This window comes from Cebus imitator, unplaced genomic scaffold (genome assembly GCF_001604975.1).
Source record: "Cebus imitator isolate Cc_AM_T3 unplaced genomic scaffold, Cebus_imitator-1.0 Scaffold9, whole genome shotgun sequence".
NCBI classification, from domain to species: Eukaryota; Metazoa; Chordata; class Mammalia; order Primates; family Cebidae; genus Cebus; species Cebus imitator.
Window position 1 is genome coordinate 3,329,573 of NW_016107324.1, and position 19,299 is coordinate 3,348,871.

The following is a 19,299-nucleotide window of genomic DNA, read 5'->3' on the forward strand; positions in this document are numbered from 1 at the left end:
TACAGGCATGAGCCACTGTACCTGCCTGGTTGTATTAATAGTTTTAGTCTTTATTTTAGATCTATGCACCAACCCATTTTGAATTAATTTTTGCACATGGTGTAAAGCTAAGATTGAAGTTCTTTTCCCCCCTACCATATGTCTTCAGCACCATTTAGTCGAAAGACCATCACCTTTGTTGACTGTGATTCTGTTTCTGGACTCTATTCTGTTCTTTTGTTTATCCTTATGCCAGTACCCAACTACTTTGATTACTGTTATTTTATAGTAAGTTTCGAAATAGGTAGTGTAAGTCCTTCAGCTTTTGATGTCGTTTTAAATTAAACCTGGTTCAAAGATTTCCAAGCAGCCTCCATGTTTGTGCATCCCCCAGGAGGGTTAAGGGCACATGATGCTATTATGACACCCCATGGAAAATCAGTTCTGCTTAAGGTAGGGTTGGCCTGCGGTTTCTGTTTTTCATCATCTTATTGACTTACCTGTTATAACCAGCACCATTTAATAGAATCATACTTGGCAGAATCATAACTATAATGTCTACTATATAGGAGATGCTTTATATAATTAATATTTCCAAGATGCTGCAAAGAGAGCATTCTTATTCCTGTATTTGTAGTTGAGTCCAAAATAATGTTTCTAAGTCATATACCTAAGCTGATAATGATTATGATAATATTACTAATATCAGCAGTATTTATGTGATAAAGCCAGAATTTGAAACTCAATCTGTTTGATGATGCTAAACTCTAAGTTCTTTTAGCTCCTCCACTTTAGTAGTGACTGATTGCTTCATGGAAAGGAGTGTATCTTTTTGGCCATATGGTGGAAATGGCAGTGATAGTTGAGAGAAAGAAATGAGATATAGCTGTCTGCCTTTTCTTGCAATGTTCCTGTCTTTCCTTCTGTCACTTTGCTGGTCCTAGGACAGTCTTCCTGCCCACTCCTTCTCTTGAAACACATTCTTAGAGGGTCTTTGTGAAAACTCTCAGGACCGAACAGCACAGTAACGAGATGCGTCTTTATTATGGAGCTTTTATTACCTGCACTGTTGCTTTAAATGACTGCTGTTTTCCCTTAGTAACTTACAAAATAGTTTGTAATTCTGTTTTTATGGAAGTTTTTTATTCCTTTTGTTTAAAATGTTACACCAAAGTATCTGGATGTTTGGAAATTTTAATATCTTTATGTCTCCTAAATACCCTTTCTTTAGCATGGGTGCATTGACACTTTTGCATCATGTTATAGTAGCATATTAATAAAAGCCTACTGACTAGTATAGAGCAAACAGTAATCACTTAATATCATCATTCCTACCAATATCACAAGTTTTAACTCATGATTGTTGCATAGTATGATGTCCTTGAGCAAATTAGTGGTTGGTATAGAATTATAATGGGCTTAAGTAGGCCAGCATAATGAATACATGTATCCCAGTAGTGCTAGAAAGAATTGATGACTCCCATTACCTAAGTTTATTGTGCACTGTTCACTGACTGCCACTTGAGTAGGATCCATTCATTTTATTTACTGTGACAATTTCTTATTTGCATATAGATTTTTTTTGGTTTGTTTTTCATGAAGTATCTCTGACTAATACACTAGCTGCATTTCATTATATATGATGAGCTAAAGGCTGGTCAGATCTTAAATGCAATCTTTTTCTGTTTCTCTCCCCTGTAAACCTCTTAAATTATGAAATCAGATGTTCTAGTATCTAAGAAAAATAGTTATTTTGATATTAAATTAATTTTAACTTTTGTATGCTATTGGATTCTATTTACTATTTTAATAAGTAAAGAACTCTTAAAGGAATTAGTAGTGTTTTAAGTTTGATATCCAAAGTGTAAATTATTACTGATGGATGTCATCTGAAGGAAGAAAAATCTAGTAGTTTAGATGTAAGAATATTCCTTGGAGGTGATTAACTCTAGTTGTGTTTAATGTTTTTTTTAAAATTATTCTTAAAAAGAGATACATTTTCAGTACCATTACTAGTAGCAATCAAGCCACTTTTCTTGGGTCCATAAAATATACAAAAGCAGTAAATATTAATATACATAAAATACTTTACACATATGTCTTGTCTTCTTATTCCTCACTGTGTTTCTTGGGAACAAACTTAATTGGTAGAGTGGAAGGATCAGATGAAAAGCTGCCGGGTCATTTACAGTGAAGCATGTTGTTTGCAAAGACACAGACTCTGAAGAAACTTTGCAAACACTTGCCCTCATTGTTGAAAATATTCAGTTCTTCCTTTTTTTACTCACCTTTTCTCTTACAAATCATCTCGGTTATTATAATTTTTACTGCCATAAAGGCTTTCTGTGGCCGGGTACATTGGCTCTCACCTGGAATCCTGGCATTTTGGAAGACCAAGGCTAGAGGGTGACTTGAGGCTGGGAGTGTGAGAGCAGCTCAGGTGACTTAGCAACACCCTACTGCTACAAAAAATAAAAAATTAGCCGGGTATGGTGGCATGTGCCTGTAGTCTTAGCTACTTGGGAGGCTGAAGCAGGAGGATCACCTGAGCCCAGAAATTTGAGTTTGCAGTGGCCGTGATAGTGCCACTGCATTCTAGCCTAGGCGACAAAGCAAAACTTTGTCTCTGAAGAAAAAAAAAAAAGACATTTCTTGAGATAACAAATTATTTAGTCATTTGGGCTTTTTGGTTCCATGTAAGTAAACTGTAAATCATGATAAATTAAGATTAGTATGTGAACTTTATTCAGCACTCATTTTCTACCTGTTACAGTGTGCTGGGCACTGCCCTAGGAACGCAGTGTGGGAGTAGGTCACTAGGGCCTCCTGCTTTTACGCAGCTTTTTGTCTTGTAAGGAAGGCTGGTGGTCAGACAAGCAGTTGAAGTGTAAGGACCACAACTCAGAATTTGTAGGCACTTCATAATTCACAATGAAAGGTAGCCTTATATTGTTTACATTATCTTATACAAATAAAAGGAATGCAGCAAGTCTACTTCTTGATTTATTGAGACAATTTAATAAGAGATGTTATTAATGAATATTTCTTGTGTATTGATGGCAATTAACAAGTATTGCTTGAAAATTAGTTATAAAAATCACATCTGCTCTAAGGAGTCTTGATGGGATTCTGCAGATTTTATTCATGTTTGTTTGTTTGTTTATATTGCAGATTTCTCTTGGATTTGGCTACAGACTTATAGATCTTCTGCACTGTTTACAGGCACAGGTGAGTTAAAGTTGAATCTTTCATACTGGATATTTTGATATTTAATTTAAATATTTTAAAATTCTATTTATAGTTTAGGAAAATAATATGTAAAGAAGATGATTATAAATAAACACAATAAACTATATTGTCTGTACTTCATTTTTATTATGAAAGTTTTTTTTGAATGTGTTGGAAGTAACATTTAGATTAAATGCTCATATCTGTTTATCAGTGGTTCCTGTATCTATTTGGGATAAGTTTATGTACATCTGTTGGATGAGTTTATTTACAGTTTATTAAATTCTAATTTCTTAGCCTGACAAAATGTTTATATTTATTTTTATATGTAAAATTTTGGTAGTATTTGTCATTTCTTAGCAAACTAGCTAAAAGAGGAGAAAAGTTAACAACACATTTTAGCAGCAAATCTCAGGCTTGCGGGGTAGATGTTATAAAATGAAATTAGCCAACCTCTCTTGTCCATCCTGTATAAAACAGCTTCTCAAGCATTCCATATCACACAGCTGTAATTTATTTTTATCTTAATGTTTATGATCATATGATATATTTTTACTTGTTCTTTACAACTTTCCCTACCAGCTTCATGAACACTGGGAACCTTTATATCTTGTTCAAAACAACATCCCTAACCCTTGCAATAATGCCTGGTATACAGTAAAGATTAAGTACATGTTTGTTAAAGTAATTATTGGGTAATAAACATAAAGAATATATTTATATTCAGAGACATTGAGCTTTGTAAATACAAATTAGAAATAGTTCCCTAAGCTTATTTCTTTTTCCCTTTTTTTAATTTTTTTGAGATGGAGTCTCACTTTGTCACTCAGGCTGGAATGTAGTGATGCAGTCTTGGCTCACTGCAACCTCTGCCTCCTGGGTTCAAGCGATTCTCCTCCCTCAGACTCACAAGTAGCTGGGATTACAGGTGCCTACCACCATGTCCCACTGAATTTTTTTCGTTTGGTTTTAATAGAGACGGGGTTTCACCGTGTTGGCCAGGCTGTTCTTGAACTCCTGGCCTCAAGTGGTCTGCCCACCTTGGCCTCCCAAAGTGCTTGAATTACAGGCATGAGCCACTGTACCCAGACTCTTTAGCTTATTTCTAGATATGAAATTAATTTATACCATGAACTTAAGGTATATAGCTCTTAAATATTATGAAAAGTTAGCTGTATTAGATATTTTATGTATTCAAATATGCTTAATCAGGGTAGAATTAAGAAGATAACTCTTCCATTTCCACACTTATTTTGTCACTGTCCCAGAAGGTTCTTGCAATCAAATAAAAACAAACCCGAAGGGTATGTGGCAGCTTCTTGTCTCCTTACTGGATCATATTAACATATTAGATGTGTTTTGTGATACCTTTATAGAGAACAAAGTAGATTGAAAGTTGTCCAGATTAAATCTCTGCAAACCAAATAAATTAATATTTTCCCACTACCTGCCACTCGATACAAAATGTAACTCCCTTAGTTTTTTGTTTCCAGATTGGGGAAATGTTTTGGTCATTTTCCTGCCTTATATATTGATGTGTTTGAACTCATTATCAAAGGTAGTAGTAGGCATAATTTTATAAGCTGACCACTCATTTCATTTCCTCATGTCCATGACAGTTTTCTTTGTGTTTCAGGATGTCAGTTGTTACTGGGTTCTTATTTTGTTTTTTTTTGTTGTTGTTGTTCTGTCTTACCTTTTTCAGACATTTGCCTCTTTTTCTGCCACCAGAATTTTTCATTTATAGAAGGAATTAAGTCTGACCTTTACGACTTTTTTGAAAGTGAAATTTTAGGGATTATACAGATGTTTCTAATTCACATCTGTTTTAGAATTGTAATTTGCAGAGATTCCACTGATAATACTAATAACAGCTATTATTTATTGCTCTTTTACTGTATGCTAGACATTATGTAAGTGCCTTTTGGTTATCTTCAAAATAACAGATAAGGAAATTGAAGCTCAGAGAGGTTAAATGACTTTTCCAAGGGCATATCAAGCAAGAGGCAGTTTGTCACTCCAAAGACCTTGATCTTAACCACTGAGCTCCATTTTCTGCCTAAATAGCCTCACGTACAAGAATATTTCTCGCAATAAGGGTAGTACATGAAAATCATATTCATATTTGAAGACTTCAAAATTAATTTAAAAGCCAAACATTGTTTCTCTCATATTTCATTAGGAGATCTTAACTTTTAACTGTTATTCCAAATTGTGAAACGTGACAACTCATTTGAAATTTAATGATTATCTAAACGATTTAAGTTCCACTCCGAAATTATAAACTTATACTCACCTATTATGGGTAGAGGCATGGAGGACAGCTATTCGCATTCCTTTTTCTTTTATAAACATGATATGCTATTAATATTAATCAGCATTGTTTTTGCAATATTAGAAATTTTGGATTGTAAGTGGCATCTGTGGTTCATTCGATAAGTCACTTACTTTTCTTGCAAAGAATAGATTGTTTGAAATATGGTGACTATAGTATTACTTAGAACCCTTATCTTGAAAAGTATGATAATTTATATCTCTGGGAAAAATACTTGAACTATTAAAGAAATGAAGTTTAGTCTGGCCTTGTAATATATCAGATAGAACTTTTTTTTTTAGCTTCTCTTAATTTATTTTCAAAGCTAAGTAGGGCATACTATGTAAAAATATAATAGATTTTGGGTTTTAAATTTATAAAGTGGACAAAATGTTCTGAAGGGCAACTTTGTTGAATACACTTTAAGATTTTGATTTGAAAATATGATTATTTATATAATTCCTAGGCCTTCCAAAAGAGCTGTATCTGTGAGTGTAAATGCGACTTCCAGATTTGAGTATATGAAAAATGGAATTCTGTAGTTTGAATTAAAAGGACAAAATGTATTGAACAGACTGAACTATAATTTGTAATCTACAGTTGGTCAGTATTTCCATTCTAGTCTCACATTTTAAACATTTTTAAAGTTAGCCAATAAAATTTACTTGGCATTGATAATCAAAACAGGAGCAAGAGTTATATAAATCTATTTGGCAATATAGTCTTGAAATGTAATTTTCCTTTCACTATGGAAAATTGAACTCACTGTGGATTTATATAGGCCTTGGATTTATTTATAAGTTTTCTCTGTGTTGGAAGATTTGGGGTGGGAGGATAGGGTGAGGATGGGTGGGTGAATTGTTCACACATGCTAAGTACAGCCCAACTCTTAAATACCAACATGGGGGAGAAGTTCTCCACTGCACAATAAAACACAATATACTTCATGTCGTACCAGTATACTTTGTTGGTGTGTACTAAGTGCTATATACTAAAAATTAAGCATATCAAGGTGTAAGAGAAACTTTGACCATATTAGATATGACATGGTTGAAATACATTTCAAATAAATATTTGTTGGAGTCTTTAGTCTCTCCTTTGTTCTTAGACGTGAAAAGATTTGTGGTTAGTTATCTGATTTAACTGAATGTATATATTTCCATGAAGATGGGCACTTTGATTTGAGGTACAGATATCAGGCTTTGAGCACTATCTACTGAAAATCAGCATTAAAACTAAAATAGACAATATTGAAATATATACCTTTTGCTTTAGACAAAAATCTTCCCATATTTATTTATATCACTACTCTTGTGGTATTTCCTTCAAATGTCAGCCTGGTAGGCACTGTGATCTGTAGAATAAAAAAAAAAAAAAAATTTAACAGTTGACAAAATGCCCTCAGTGACTTAACTATTCAGAGTAGAATCCTGATCCTGGTCTCACGGTGTAGACTCCGCTGCACTTAATACGCAGAACAGACTACTGAACTCAGGATGATGTAGGCTCACATGGAAGTGATCTTCTGATGGGTATTGTTGACACAAAGCCAGCAGTTGGAAACTATTTGTCTGACAGACCAATTTACTATTTTCTTCTTGTTTTCTTCCTTTCTGTGCACACATTAGTGTGAACCAGTTAGCTTCGTTTTCTTTGTTAAACTAAATTTATTCAGTACCATTAGCTCCCTTTCTCTCTTTCGGACTTCCTTTTGCCCTTAGGCCATCCCTAGCCTATGCTAAGTGCTAAATCCCCTTTATAAGTATCTCAGTTAATATTTAGGAACAGGTTTTTTTGTTTTTTTTTTTTTTTAGGCGGAGTCTTGCTCTGTCATCCCATACTGGAGTGAAGTGGTGTGATCTTGGCTCACTGCAGCTTCCACCTCCCAGGTTCAATCGATTCTCCTGTCTCAGCCTCCTGAGAAGCTGGGATTACAGATGCCTGCCACCACACCCGGCTAGTTTTTGTATTTTTAGTAGAAACGGTCTTTGACTGTATTGATTAGGCTGGTCTCAAACTCTTGACCTCAGATAATCCACCGCTTCAGCCTCCCAAAGCACTGGGATTGCAGGTGTGAGCCATCATAACCGGCTCTGATTTTTCTTTTAAAGGAAAAAAGGCACTATATGTCTCTTCCTATTCAAAGTCTTAATCTGTCTATGTGAAGAGAGGTTAAGGCAATAATAACAACAACAAAATGCTATCATTAGTAAATGTTTTGTTTATTATATAGAGTTAACAGTGCTTTCAGAGTGTGGTCTTAGGAAGGTACACACCTCTTGTGGTAGATGTGTCTTGCTTAGTGAGGTTGAATGAATCACAGTCCAGGCAGTTTTCATTCTGAATGGTGGCATTACTGTCTTCCTGTGGACAGACACTACTTTACTGTGGGAGCAACTTTTTTTAAATTGAAAATTTCTGAGTGTGACTTCTGTTGGCATAGCTGATATTCTTTGAAAGTAATTAAAGTGAAAAGTATTACAAGTCTATATCTTTTGCAAATCTTTTGAGTTAGCATGTTTAGAGGAGGTAGCACTGGTGTCAGAATATTCTGAGAAAGTTAGGGTAGACCATGATTTCTCAGCTATGCTTTCTGTCCTAGAAAACAGGAGAGATTTATGCATAGGAGTGGGAGAAGTGGTTTAATACATAGTTAATAACGTGTATTTTTCTGTTTGTTGTGTTGTTTTCGCCCTTAGGTTCAATTCAATTTTGTGTATTCCACTTATCTGGATGGTGGAGTTGTTAGCTTCAGGGAGAAAATCTCTGATAAGCAGAATTTCACATAAATGCCATCATTTATGTAACTTTTGAAATACTTGGCATTTGATTTGGGTCAGTTAGTAGGATTTTTAGCTAGACTATTCACTTTCACTTTGGAAGGCAAATGCCAGATGCATGTTATTTGCTAGGCAGGTGCTGAATTTGAGTCAGCTAACTGCCAGAATCCCCTTAAAGATAAAATAGCAAGTAAAGTCAGGCTGTTTCCATGAAACACCTTATAGTTTTTTTTTTTTTTTTCTTTTTTTTGAAACTGAATTTCATAGGTTATTTTGAAACATTTATAACATCTAGATACAAGCACTAAATTAAGCATTTATTTATAAAATAATCCATATCCATGCAATTAAGTAAGGTTTTTAATTTACTGTTGATTCTTTAGCATTAGGATATAGGTATTTCTATTTATTTTAACTTGTATTGCTAGCTTAAGACTCAGTATAATGGAAGAAAACCAAAGAAATTAACAATAAGCTTTGCAAATTGTGATTTTTATCTTAATTCCATGCATTAGATTGTCTAAGCCTTGTTTGCTGTGTATTTCATGGATGATACATGGAGGTCTCTAATCAGTGAAAACGTTATTTTTTGGCCTAGGCACCATTACATTTTTGCCTTTTCATCCAGCAAGAGTAAAGGGAGAGTAAGAAGTATATGTAGGGTAGCATTTAGCTGAGCACAGCGGCATTTGCTGTAGTCTCATTTACTCAGGAGTCTGGAGGAGGAGGAGGATTGCTTGAGCCCAGGAATTGAAGGGTGTAGTGTATGTCCTGATTACCTGTGACTAGCCACTGCACTCCAGTTTAGGCAACATAGCAAGATCCAGTCTCTTTAAAAAAAAAAGTATGTAGCACTTAATAATGGCCAAGTAGGGAGTCAAAATACAGTTTAAATGTGTATAGTCCAATTTTGGAAGATCTCTTAACTGCATGCTTCTATGTAAGGTTGCTTTTGTGGTCCCATTGTGTACAGAATTGTTTGTTTTCACTACTTTGTAGAAAGTAGAATTGATTAATTTAAGGACTTCCTTTTGTTAAACCAACAGTTTTGGCCTTTTTGGTGCCAGTTACATAAATTTCACAAGCAGAAGTCACACATTAGTGTCAACCTAATGGACTGGAAATTTGTTAACTATCAGTCTGACAGAACCCCAGCACAGTTTTATCATGTTTCCTTGAGAAGTGAAAGGAACTGAGAAAGAAGGGATATAATAGGCCAGAGTTTCAATGGAAGGATTGTGGGGAAATTTTTAAGACACCTACCAATGCTGTACATGAATACTGATAATTCTAATTCTTTACCTAGACTATAAAAGGATATCTTTAAAAGAAACAACTGTGTCGTAATTATTGAATTGGTGGCTTATTGTAGAATATAGAGAGTAGTAACCAATGAAAACAGCTGATCTCTCAGTTTCTTTCAATTCTTTGTCATTAAAAAGGCTATTTGATGTAGATTACTAATTGTTCCTTTTAAGTGACAGGTTTTTTGTTTTGTTTGCTTTGGTTTTTTTTAGATGAAGTCTTCCTCTGTCACCCAGGCTAGAGCGCAGTGGCCTGATCTCGGCCCACTGCAACCTCTGCCTGCCAGGTTGAAGCAGTTTTTCTGCCTCAGCCTCCTAGTAGCTGGGATTACAGGCACACACCACCATGCCTGGCTATTTTTTTTTTATTTTTAGTAGAGATGGGATTTCACCAGTTTGGCCGGGCTGGTCTCGAACTCCTGACCTCGTGATCTGCCTGCCTTTGCCTCGCCAAAGTGCTGGGATTACAGGTGTGAGCCATTGCATCCCGCTGAAGTGGCAGTTTTATTACAGTCCAGAAAACACTTCTGTTTCCTGAGTTATAAGAGACTATGAAAATAGAAGACAGTTTTGAACTCACATATTTTGAAAACTGTATCGTGATTACTTATACTATTATATTTGAATAGAAGAGAAATGTAAAATTATTTGACTTAAACATGTGTTGGACAAATTGGTTTGATGAGTCTCTTATTAGTACAGCTAGTGCTTGACTTACGACCACGATTGGTTCCGGCAGGCCGGTTGTAACACAGTTTGGTCGTAAATTGAGTAGGCTATATGCACGTGGAGATGGTAGTGCTGCCGGAAGCTGGTCCACACTGTCGTACACCCAGCTGGGCAACGTTTGCTCTGCCAGACGCGGAGCAGTCGTGGCTAGCGATTGTGGTCGTAAAGTCGAATGGTCATAAGTTGCATAGGTCGTAAGTCAATCAATACCTGTATACAACAGTAGATTTTGTTTTATTAACTGAGTAGAATTTAGATTTTTTTTTTTAATAACCAGATGCTTTGGGACAATTAAATTTTTCTCTAATGTAGAGGTTAGGTGTTTAATGTTGCTGCTGCTTCAAAATATTCACAAAATTTTATAAAATCTTATTGTCTAACACCTAAACTATTTGTACTTGTGTACTTACATATCAAAGTCAAGTTCTAACTTTCTCTTTAAAGTATCTTTTGGAAACAGGAAATGATAGCCTTTTGTAAAATACTGCTGTTATCTTTTAAATGTATTTTTAACATATCCTAAATGCAAAAGCATATTGCTTTAAACCATAATGTGTGTGCCCTGTGTTTATCTGTTTCCAATATTCTAATTTATTTCCTCCTCTATTTTTTGAAATGGAGTTTTGCTCTGTCACCCAGGCCAGTCTGGAATTCCTGACCTCAGGGGATCTGCCTGCCTTGGCCTCCCAAAGTGCTGTGATTACAGGGGTGAGCCATCTCACCTGGCCTATTTTCTCCATATTTTTAAAAGAAAAAAAAAATAACCCTCCCTGTTTCACATCATAGTGAATAAAAAGTTCTTAGAACTGAAAGATCTTTTATAATAGCTAGCATGCCTATTGTGCTTATCATGTGCCAAGTAGTGTTCTATGCCTTTCTCATAGTAATTCACATGATCCTCAAAAGAAACCTATGATGTAGCTGTTATTATGATCCTATTTAAAGATGGGAAGACAAAGGCACTGAGAGGTCATGACTCGCCCAGTGATTTGCACCTAATTTAATTAGCCAGTTAGAGGCCACATTGGGAATCCAACCCAATCTGGTATTTGCAGTGTTTGGCTTGTGAAACGTGGTTCTCTTGAAACAAGCAAAAGACCAAGAAAGCCAAAAAAGAATTAACTAGTAATTTTCAAAATAAAGTTTCAAGCTGACTTTGTCATTAAAGGTAAGGATATGACAAGGCTTAACGCTTTGTATGCCATTTTCTGGCCTTCAGTGAGGGTCTGTAGGCTCATATCATTTCATTATCCACCAGCTACACTGAAGTACATCAGCTTGATAAATTGCATGTTATATCAGACATAATCTGCCATTAATTAATAAAGGAAAATACAGGTCACAGAAATGATATTATGCTGTTTCTTGGTTTCAAATGAGGTTACACAGATAATGCTTTCAACAGGATGTGTGTTTAGCTTTTCTACTAACAAGATTATTTTGTTTTGAAAGACAGAAAAGGGGAACCAACCCCACACTCTTTGATTCTTCTCTTTAAAAATAACTTCACAGGTTTTACTTAGCAAAAAAATCTTAAAAAGTAATTTCCTAGAATTCCCATAATCAGAAGCCTATATAGGACCTTTTTATGCAAAGAGAAGAAAATTTTCAATTCAAAAACAAATTTCAGCTTTTATTTAGAAAAGATTACATTCTTTTGTTCCCGCAGAAAAAAAAAAAAAAAAAAAAAAAAATTAAAAAGAAAAAAGATTATACTCTAAGAGTGACTAGAAAATCCTTTCAATTACTTTTTTAAAAACTTAATGAATTTTTTTTTTTAGACAGGGTCTCTCTCTTTCACCCAGGCTGGAGTGCAGTGGTATAATCACAGCTCACTGCAGCCTCAGCCTCCTGGGCTCAATTGATCCTCCTGCCTCAGCGTCCTGATTAGCTGAGATTACAGGTGTGCACCACCATACCCGGCTGCTTTTTGTATTTTTTTGTAGTGACAGGATTTCACCATTTTGGCCAGGCTGGTCTCGAAGTCAGCTTGCAACTCCCAGGCTCAAGTCATCTGCCCATCTCTGCCTCCCTAAGTGCTGGCATTACAGGGGTGAGCCACCACACCTGGTCAAAAACCCCTTAATTTATATTGAACAGCTTTTATTTCATTTTGACCATATTTCAAATTATCATACCTTAACAGATATTGCCTTTGTATTTTATTTTTTTAAAAAAAGGCCATCTTTTTTTCTTTTTATCTCTCAGATTTCCCCAGGTTTGGTTTTGTTTTAAATGTATACAGGGGAAATTACAGCTCTTTAGAATCACTACACAGGGTTTTTGGTTGCTTTTGTGTATCTGTGATATAATTAACAGTATTTACCATGAACACAAAAAGAGGTTTTAATTGCTTACTACCTAGAATTTACTTTATTCACAATTGCTGTTTTCTTTTTCCCTTGTCTTTTAAAGCAGTTTCTAAGCATATATGATAAAGTTATAATTTAATACTGTGAAGTAGGTTTTTAGTGTTTTAGCAATTCATGCTGTTTCTTAAATCACTGGTTAAACTCACCTTTTAAATTTTAACTTTGAGTAATTATATTGTAACTCATGGTTAAGTCTCTTGGAAAGTTTGTTTCATTTACTTTCTAGCAAGGGTTTGACCACATCTTTTTAAAATGGAGATAGAAGTGTGTGTGTGTGTGTGTGTGTGTGTGTGTGTGTGTGTGTGTCCTTTTCCTTTTTCTTGCTCTGTCACCAGACTGGAGTGCAGTGGCACAATCATACCTCACTGCAGCCTTGAACTCGGGGGCGATCCTTCTGCCTCAGTCTCCTGAATGTCTAGGACTACAGGGTTGTACCACTATGCCTAGCTAATTTTTGTATTTTTTGTAGAGACAGGTCTCACTGTGTTGCCCAGGCTGATCTTAAACCCCTGGGCTCAAGTGATCCTCCCACCTCAGCCTACCAAAGCACTGGGATTATAGGCATGAGCCACTGTACTCAGCCTTGAAATATTTTTTATATGTTAGAATATAAGGAGGTACAAATTTAAGAAGGAAACTTTTCTTGTATACCTACATTCTGCTAGTCATAATTACATTTTATTTCATCAAATTCTTACTACTAGCTTGGGAGAGAGAAATTACCCCATTTTATAGCTGAAAACACTTAGGTACATAGAGACGAATTAAATAATATTGCTAGGTAGGTAGTTCTGGAATTTGAACCTGAAACTATATATTTCCAAAAATCTCTTTCTGGTATGACATAGAGCCTCCTCTAGTGATGCAAGTGGAAGTAGTTGATTACTGGAAAGCCCTGATTTGCTTTTCATTCCCCCATTGACCTGGTAGCATTTTTCCATTTAGTCTATGCTCATTTCTGGAGCAGCGATAGTCCACGCTATCAGGTATACAGAAGCAATATATATGGTCCTACCACATTTTACAAGTAGTAAGAAAAACAGCAAACAAGCATTAAGTTACATGAGTGGGATTACAGAGTAATATATCAACAAATGTACAATAGTGTAGTAGGCATACACTGCAGGAAGGGCAGTGGTCACTGTGCCCATGGCTGTCCATCTCTCAGCATTCTTGGCCGTGTGCATATCTTGCTGTGAAGGCTACAACCCTGCCAGCTGTTTATTTTCTTTTTGAGACGGAGTCTTGCTCTGTGGCCCAGGCTGGAGTGCAGGGGCACAATCTTGCCTCACTGCAGCCTTTGCCTTCCAGGTTCCAGTGATTCTCCTGCCTCAGCCTCCTGGGTAGCTGGGATTACAGGTGTATGCCAGTAGGCCTGGCTAATTTTTGTATTTTGAGTACAGACAGGGTTTTATCATGTCGACCAGGCTGGTCTCGAACTTCTGACTTCAGGTGATCCCACCTGCCTTGGCCTCCCAAAGTGCTGGGATTACAGGCATGAGCCTCTGTGCCCGGCTGTCATCTATTTTAGATAATCAAAACAGGAGTGTTTAGAAATGAAAGACAGAAGTAAAGGAAATCATGGTTAATGGGACTCAGGTGCCAAAAGGTAGGAACATGACTCGTGGTTGTAATCTCAACTGCAGTATGTGGGCACTTTACTGCATTTTAAACCTTGTCCAACTACATAGTAAATTTCCCTGCTAAATGATAGAAACTCGTAACACTTTGGTATATACAGAGCTGTAAGTAAATTCTTGTTGATTTTTAATTTTCTTACTAGAGCTTAATAAATTGTATCTGGTGTATTTTCTATTTGAAGAATACCTCTAGTTGAAGAAATATAAAACGTGGTTAAACATGAGGCTCTTAAAAGCTGTCATGAATGTAAGGATATTGTAAGACCATGTTCTTTTTATAGGTAGTCACTTGTAGGTAACTCAGATGGAAAGTGTAGAGCAGGTTCAATTTATTGAGCATCTGATGTAAAGCCTACCTTGAGACCCCTTTATTCTTGATACCAACTTGAGTCTAATCTATTCTCCCTATGTAGATTCTACTTTCCTGCTTCCTGGGACATCCGTTCATTTTCTAGTATGTGGTTTTGTTGTGTTAATTCACATAAAGCAAATAGAAAATAGTTTTTAAAAATTGGTTATCTTTCTTATTCTCCCTCCTCTCATTCTTTCTCATTCTCTCCCTCTTTCTCTCATTGTATGCCATCCCTTAAGAACAGATGTTCATTAAGTTAGCCACAGATTATCTGAAGTTTCCTGTTAATCTGTGGCAGTTTGGTAACAAAGGGGGATGGGAAAAGGTGGTTAAGAGGGCTAAGGTCCCCCCCTATTATAGTCTTCCCTTTCCAGCTTTCTAGGAACAAATGAGTATCACGAGAGCTAAAGAGCTTCAGAAAACGAGGATCAGCTCCTATAAAATTTATTTTCTGGGACTTTGCTCTCTTGAAAATCACTGAGTGTTTCTACTAAATTTTTTTTTTTTTTTTTTGAGACGGAGTTTCGCTCTTGTTACCCAGGCTGGAGTGCAATGGCGCGATCTCGGCTCACCACAACCTCCGCCTCCTGGGTTCAGGCAATTCTCCTGCCTCAGCCTCCTGAGTAGCTGGGATTACAGGCACGCGCCACCATGCCCAGCTAATTTTTTGTAGTTTTAGTAGAGACGGGGTTTCACCATGTTGACCAGGATGGTCTCGATCTCTTGACCTCGTGATCCACCCACCTCGGCCTCCCAAAGTGCTGGGATTACAGGCTTGAGCCACCGCGCCCGGCCCTAAATTTTCTTTTAATACATGTTTTCTTTGTGACTGCTTCCTTGCTTTCATCTCCTTCTACCCTGTCAGGCCTCGTTTTAGAGGTGGGAATGAAAGAGGAGGACATTTATTTTCAAATTTGCATCCAAGAAGGCTTCACACAAATTCTCACTTGAAAGCACAGTCCAGAGATTCTGAGGATGAGAATATAAAAGGAGTTATAAAAGCGGTGAAGCATGTTACCTGTAGACCCCAGTTGTATCCTTCAGCCTCTCATCCAGTTTCTAGTGCACCTTGCTGTTGTCAAGGGGTGCCGTGATCCTTGGCAGTCATCTAGTAAGGAGGAGAGAGGGCTGCTTCTAACATGGAGGGGAATGTTGCTTATTTATTCAAGAGGAATACTTCTGAACATTGTTATTGCTGAATATGTTATTGCAAACCTGGAAAAAATGGAACAAAAAGTCAATCAGACAAATAAGTGTAGGTTGAGATCCCAAATTTGAAATGCTCCAAAATCCAAAATGTTTGAGCACCAACATGACACTTAAAAGAAAATGCTCACTGGAACATACAGGATTTCAGATTTTTGGGTTTGAAATGCCAACTGGCAAGTGCAATGCAAATATTCCAAAATCTGAAAAAATCAGGAATCTGAAACATTTCCAGTCTTAAGCATTTTGGGTAAGGGACATTTCATCTTGTATTATCATTTTGACATATTATCAAAAAATACTGTATAATAGTAGGAAGACAACATAAAGACTTTTAATACCTCTTTGCTGAATGTTCTACCATTTCCTATATTAAATAAAAGTTAAGGTTGGGCTCTTTGATCTTTGTGTCTTTCATTAGAAAAAGGTGTAAGCAAACCAAACGTGTAAGAGTCGGTGAGTCGGTAATTCACTGACTTGTCTCCAGGTGGTAGCTGTGAGACCCTGTGCAAACTGTATTTGTTGCCTGGACTCCGTACTGAAAGCAGTCTGAAAGATTGCTTCTAGAAATCCATTGTGACTCTACACTTAAAGACTCATCAGTGACCATTTAAAATGCATCATTTTGGCATTACAAATACACATCTCCACTTTGAGAGTAAAGGGAAAAAAAAGATACAGTTTAGTGTTCCTAAGAACAACTACCCTCACCTATCAGTGGCAAAGTTTAAATTCCCCACTAGTTTTCTGTCTTTTGCCTGAATGTCTATTGGAAGCCACTTTTCAGTTTCATGGATAAACCAAGGAAAATACCAGTATTGGCACTGAATCACAGAACGTGTTCACAAGAGGATAAACTAGTAGACCTTGAGTTGAGTCAGTGTGAACCAGAGCCCCGGGGCCAAGCTCTGTCTGTACTCAGTTTTATTCTCAATGCTTAGCCCTGCTTGTGGGTGGCCTTCTGGATGTTTGCTAAAATGAAAATTTAATTTTTATGAACAAACACATTCAAATGTGTGCATACGTGCACACACACTGTGAGTACATTAGTATTTTAGAAAATGGGGACACTGAGATCACTCTGGAGAGTCACTGCACATCAGATGTGGGTCCTGTCACTTGGGTTTAATATTACACCAACCCTAGTGGTATCCAGCCGACACTCTTATTAGCAGTATTGAACGAATCATGGAATTTTTGACAGGGAAAGTTTGTAATTGGGAAGAAACAAGTCCAGTGGCCTGGCTGATTTCATGTAATTAATTAGTAGAAAAGACAGGACCCCTAATAAAGTTATCCTGTTGCCTGCACAGTCTTTTTGTTGGCAAGTGTTTTTGTAGTCCTTGTTATATGCATGATCGTGTACCTTTATTAATCTTTATATACATATAGTTGGATATAATGAACTTGGATTAACATAAACCCCATATTGAGTTGCTCAAATAAATAGCATTTTTCTCTTACATTGCTATTAAATAGAATCTCATGAGAGGAAGTTAGAAATCAGCATATATATGTATACACTAACTAATTTGTTGGAGTTAGTAGATATTCAGTCTTAACTTTCACCCCGTATAATATTTCATTAGTTTGTGGTGGCATCAAATACTCAGAATGATATTCCTAAGGATTGTAAGATCTTAAGTCATAGAGAAAGATAAAATTATATTTAAAATGTTATATTTTACTGAAATAGGAGATTATGATCATATATTTTTAGGAAGGCTTTGAATAATAAATAATGATGACCACATTTGGTGGTGATAGTGGGGTACCACGTTATGGATGTTCTGATTAACAGTGGCTTTGTTGTGGAATCTCCATATTGCAGGTGTAAAGATCTGAAATTCTAAAGCATAATGTGTTTTCAAAACTGGTACTGTGAACTGCTCTTGAGCATTAACCCTTGGCCATGGGGATCCACTGCCAGATTGATACAGGGAAATAAAATGATGATTCCTTTTTTTTTTTTTTTTTTTTTNAAGACAGGTACCCATCATTATAGTAACACACAGAGTATTTTCGCTCCCTTAAAAATCCTCTGTGTTCTGCCCATTCATTCTTCCCCCTCCTCCACCAGCCCCTGGCTGCCAACAACTAATCTTTTTATTGCCTTCATTGTTTTGTCTTTTCCGGGATATCATACAGTCGGATCAAACAGCATGTAACTTTTTATATTGCCTTCTTTCACTTAATAATATGCATTTAAGGTTCCTTCATGTCTTTTCATGGTTTGACAACTCATTTATTTTAGTGCTGAATCATACTCCATTGTCTCGATGTACCACAATTTATTTTTCCTTTCATCTGCTAAAGGACATCTTGGTTGCTTCCATGTTTTGACAATTATGTATAAAGCTAGTATGAACATTCATGTGCTGCTTTTGTGTGGAAATAACTTTTCAGCTTCTTTGGGTAAATACCAAGAAGCACAATTAGATTGTATAGTAAGAATATGTTTAAATTTTTTAAGAAACAGCCAAATTGTCCTCCAAAGTGGCTGCACCATTTTGCATTTCCATCAGCAAGAAATGAGAGTTCCTGTCATTTCACATTCTTGTCAGCATTTGGTGTTGTCAGTGTTCAAGATTTTGGCCATTCTGATAGATGTGTAGAGATGTCTCAGCGTTGCTTTAATCTGCATTTTCCTGATGACATATGATGTGGAGCATCTTTTCGTATGTTTATTTACCATCTATATTTCTTCTTTGGTGATGTATCTGTAAAGGTCTTTTGTGCTTTTTTTTTTTTTTTTTTTTGACAATAGTCTCACTCTGTTGCCCAGGCTGAAGTGCAGTGGCATGACCTCGGTTTACTGCAGCCTCTACCTCCTAGGTTCAAGTGATTCTCATGCCTCAGCCTACCAAGTAGCTGGGATTACAGGCGTACACCACCATACCCAGCTTTTTTTTGTATTTTTGGTAGAGACCAGGTTTTGCCATTTGCCCAGGCTGGTCTTGAACTCTTGGCCTCAAGTGATCTGCCCACTTCAGCCTCCCAAAGCACTGGGATTACGGGCATGAGCCACCATGCCCGGCCAATTCATTCATTTTAGAATGAGTGTCGTGCCCTGGGGTGAATTGACTAGAGGATGGCGAGACCAGAGGCTGAAGCAGGTTTAGACTGTGGAAGTGATCCAGGCGAGATGTGAACTGAGGGGTTGTGGCAGAGGAAATTAAGATAAGTGAATTCTAAGAAGTGACTGACTGCTAAGGGAAGGAGGAGTCATCCCAGGTCTTACAAAAGACCTGACATTATCTCTTGCAGATATCCAGGTTTGCTATGATCTACATCATCCCACTACCATAAACTAATTACGAGATTTTCTGTATTGATGTAATATGAATATGAGAAGGTTCATAGCAGCATTAGTCACAATAATCCCAAAATGAAAT

At 36.6% G+C, this 19,299-nt stretch overlaps 1 protein-coding gene across 10 annotated transcripts in view; it reads left to right on the forward strand.

The window, feature by feature from the left end:
* Nucleotides 1-19,299, forward strand: part of NCOA2 (nuclear receptor coactivator 2) — a 306,209-nt gene that overhangs the window by 112,722 nt on the left and 174,188 nt on the right. For all 10 annotated transcript variants that reach the window (XM_037744280.1, XM_037744284.1, XM_017544634.2 and 7 more), the window contains one exon: nucleotides 3,151-3,207. The gene's annotated coding sequence lies outside the window, so the exon portion shown is untranslated. Of the gene's footprint in view, nucleotides 1-3,150; nucleotides 3,208-19,299 lie in introns of those variants that run through there.